Source organism: Mus pahari, chromosome 1 (genome assembly GCF_900095145.1).
Source record: "Mus pahari chromosome 1, PAHARI_EIJ_v1.1, whole genome shotgun sequence".
Taxonomy (NCBI): domain Eukaryota; kingdom Metazoa; phylum Chordata; class Mammalia; order Rodentia; family Muridae; genus Mus; species Mus pahari.
The window spans coordinates 51,951,454-51,956,000 of NC_034590.1; positions in this window are offsets into that span (position 1 = coordinate 51,951,454).

Genomic DNA, 4,547 nt, shown 5'->3' on the forward strand with positions numbered 1-4,547 from the left:
TCAGATGGTTACGAATGCTTATGAGCCACCATGTGGTTGCTGGGATTTGAACTCCGGACCTTCAGAAGAGCAGTCGGGTGCTCTTACCCACTGAGCCATCTCACCAGCCCTGGACCAATCTTTTTACGAGATACATTGTTTCATTAATGATTTCTCTAAAGTTAAGAGTTACTACCAAACTTCAAAGGTTAAGAGTTGGAAGTGTGAGGTTAGGGAAATGACTCAGCGGGTAAAGTCCTTGCCACATAAGCATGGAGACCTGAGTTTGGATCCCCAGAATCTGTAGACCTGATGGGTGGAAGCAGGTCGATGCGGAGGCTAACTGGCTAGCACTCCAGGTTCTCAGACCCTGTCTCAAAAACAACGAGGCTGCGTGGTTAGACCCACTTACTGCTTTTCCAGAGTGTTTGAGTTCAGCTCCTAGCACCTGCAGCAGGCAGCTCATAACTTGAGCTCTAGGAAATCTGAAGCCCTCTTTCGACCTCCTTGGACATTTGCCCTCATACCGACATACCCACACACATGCAAATACATACTGTAGAAAAATAAAATAAGAACTGATATGGTGGCACACACCTTTAATCCCAGCACTGGGGAGACAGGCAGGTGGAGCTCTGTGTGTTCCAGGCCAGTCTGGTCTACAGAGTGAGTTCCAGGTCAGCCACGGCTACATAGTAAGATCTTGTATCAAACAAACTAACTAACAAATATTACACACACATACACACCACCACCAACATCAAACGGCTGGAGAGATGGCCCAGTGGTTAAGAGCACTTCCTGTTCCTGCAAAGCAATGTGTTCAGCACACATTGGGAAGCTCACAACTGCCCAGAATTGCAGTTTCAGGGGATCACTAACCATAGGCCCAGTCTCTCTGGGCACTCACTCACACATGCATCCACTCACACAGTCACACACATACTTAAAATAGAAATAAAAATAAATCTTAAAAAAAAAAAAAGGAATTTCAAAGGTGGTGGGCCAGTGGTATAGCTCAGCTGTGCGAGCGAGCCTGCTGACCTGGTTCCATGCCCAGAGCCTAGTGAATAGGAGAGAGCTAGCTCCATACAGTTATGCTGTGACCCCATTCAAGTGCTGTGCCATGTGTCCTTCACAGTATGCTGACACATGCACAATAATACATAGATTTAAAAGACAAAAGGTGCCAGGCAGTGGTGGCCCACGCCTTTAATCCCAGCATTTGGGAGGCAGAAACAGGCGGATTTCTGAGTTCGAGGCCAGCCTGGTCTACAGAGTGAGTTCCAAGACAGCCAGGACTACACAGAGAAACCCTGTCTCAAACAAAACAAAACAAAAAAAGGACAAAAGGTGGGAAGCAATTAAGGAAGACATCCGGATGTCAACTTCTGGCTGGCTCACACACACACACATACATACATACAGACACATAGACATGCACATACATGCATATGCACATACACACACACACACACACACACACACACACACACACACACACACTCTCGCGCACACACTTGCGCACAAAAACCCATTGGAAGCCAGATTTGAAGCTGTGTGCTGCAGTCCCAGCTCTCAGGAAGCTGAAACAGGAGGATTCTGAGTTCAAGGCCAGCCTGAGCGACAGGAAATCCTGTCTTGTTTACTGTCTGTTGCTGTGATAAAACACCCGCCAAGAGCAACCAGAGCAGGCTTAATTAACCCCTCGGAGGTAGGTTCGAATCTGCCATCAAGGAAGCTGGGCTGGAGCTCAAGCCTGGAGCCTGGGGGCAGGAAGTAACTCCGCAGCCACGGAGGAGAGCTGCTGATTGGCTTGCTCCACTCGGTTCTCTTGGCCACCTTTCTATACCCCCAGGTATATTTGTATACCTTCCCCAGGGGTGGCACCACCTACAGTGGGCTGGGCCCCCCCACATCAATCATTAATTAAGAGAATGTCCCACACAGTTGCTCACAGGCCAATCTGGTGGAACCAGTCCGTCAGTTAAGGTCCTGTCTTCCCAGAGGACTCTGACTTGTGTCAAGTTGACCAAGACCTGACTGGCACAGAGAAAGAAGAAAGGCTTCACTGAGAACAGGATCAGCTCTTGGACTGAAAAGGATGCCCTCCTCCCCCCTCCCTCTCCCCTTCCCTCTCCCCCTCCCCTTCCCCCTCACACCTCCCCTTCCCCTTCCCCCTACCCCTCTTCCCTCCCCTTCCCATAGGAAGCTTAGCCACCCCCCCCCCCTTTATTTTCTTTCTTCTTCGCTAGAGATGGGACGCAGTGCCTCACACAAGTCAGATAAATGCTCCATCAGCGACTTACACTGCCCTCGGCTGCCTCAAACTTCAGGGATTGTGTGTCATCATCAAATCAAAGCTGTGGAAATCTGGCAGCAGTGCAGAGCAGCTTGCTACTGAGGCACAGATGAATGGTGTCCTGCCCCGAGGGTATTGGTCAACTCTGCATATAGATGTAAATCTAGTCACCAGTCTTTCTTTGCCTACATAAATGCGTTCCAATTTTCTTCTGAACCAGCTGTCATATATTATTCATTCCTTAATTACTTAACAAGTTAAGTAAAAATTTTGACATGTGTTCATTTTATATTTGTATGAGAGTCAGGATTTTACCGCTAAAAAAAAGTACCCTTTTAAACAGCTAGCTAGATTTCATTGCTTAGCCGTTTTAGTCTTACTTCTAAAAAGGGCTCGTGGGTGCTATTTTCTCTGACCTTTCCATGTTCTCTATAAATCTGAACAACTTTACTGGGTGTAGTTTTCTTGGCTCCCTCTTTCCTTTTTTTCTTTTTTTGGTTTTTTGAGACAGGGTTTCTCTGTGTAGCCCTGGCTGTCCTGGAACTCACTCTGTAGACCAGGCTGGCCTCGAACTCAGAAATCCTCCTGCCTCTGCCTCCTGGGTGCTGGGATTAAAGGCGTGCACCACCACGCCTGCTGGTTTCCTCTTTTCTATACAACGTTCAAGGCTCGGCTTGCTTGCCCTCTAGCACTGAATGCTATGGAAAGGCTTGAAGTCTTCTGCTCTTTTGTGTACAGTCGTGTGTGTGTGTGTGTGTGTGTGTGTGTGTGTGTGTGTGCATATCTACATGTATGTGGGTGAACACGGTGGGGGCAGGTGCACATGTGTGGAGGCTGGAGGTGGATGTCTGATGTCTTCCCTCTCCACTTTATACGTGGAGGCAGGCTGTCTCGCTAGAATCCAGAGCTTGCCAGAGTCTGGGTAGCCCAGCGGGCTGCGAGGATTCCCCTCCCAAGCACTGGGATGACTGGCTGGCTTTCCCCCTGCTTGGCAGTGGTGTGGGCGTGGCCATGCTTGCACTGCTCTTTGCCTAACAAAGACCCTTTTTTTTTTTTTAATTCCTAAAGTCCCTTCCAACTTCCATTCCTTGTATGTCAAGTCCACTGTCTCAAACTTACTACAGCCAACAGTGACCTGGACCTGGATCCTTCAGGCTCCACTTCCCCAAGCGCTGGGATTGCAGGTGTGCACCTCCACAACGGGGTTCCCAATGGTGCTGGGGCCCAATCTGAAATCACTCTGCTAGCACTCTGCTAGCTGGGCTCCGTTCCTAGCTCCCTTCAGTTTGCCTCTTTATAAAAACCATCTTCTGTAGTCCAGGCTAGCTCTGAGTTCACCTGTATAGTCCAGGCTAGTTCTGAGTTCACCTGTATAGACCAGGCTACCTCTGAGTTCACCTGTATAGTCCAGGCTACCTCTGAGTTCACCTGTATAGTCCAGGCTAGCTCTGAGTTCACCTGTATAGTCCAGGCTGGCTGTGCTGCTTATTTTTGTTGACTTGACACAAATTAGGGTCACCTGGGAAGAGGAAGCTCAACTGAGGAATTTCCTAAATCAGAATGACCTGTGGGCATGTCTATGGGGCGTTTAAAGAATTATTTTACTGCTAACTGATATAGGAGGAGTGGGTGGGCCATCTCTAAGCTATATAGTGAGTCTGGGCTATAGAAGAACCGGTTGAACAGGAGTCAGAGTGAGCTGGTAAGCTCCTGTCCATGGCTTCTGCTCCAGGTACCTGCCCTGACTTCCCTAGTGATGACCTGTTACCTAAGCGTGAGCTGGGACAAAGCCTTCCTCTTCTAGGATGCTTTTGGTGGTGGCATTTGTCACAACAACAGGAAGCAAACTAGAAGCCTGGCCCTGAGCTCACACAGTGATCTCCCCCTCCCTGGGGATTGCTTGTTCTTTATACAAACTGAAGAGATCCGCTTGCCTCTGCCTCCCTAAGAATATGCCCAAAGCTGTGTGCGTCCACGCCCAGCCTTCCTCTATATTCTTACAAAGTTTAGGGCCTGAGAAGATGGTTCAGAGAGTGAAGAGCTTCTTGCAAGGTGGACTTGGTGGGTTGTGATCCCAGTGGGGCTGAGAAAGGAGACCCCCTGGAAACTCTCACCAGCTAGCTTGAGACCATGTCTCAAACAAGGTTGGAGCACGGTGACCCACGAGTTCCACTCAGATACACAAACACATGCTCACACAAACAAACACATGCTCACAGGAACACATGCTCACACAAACACATACTCACACAAACCCATGCTCACA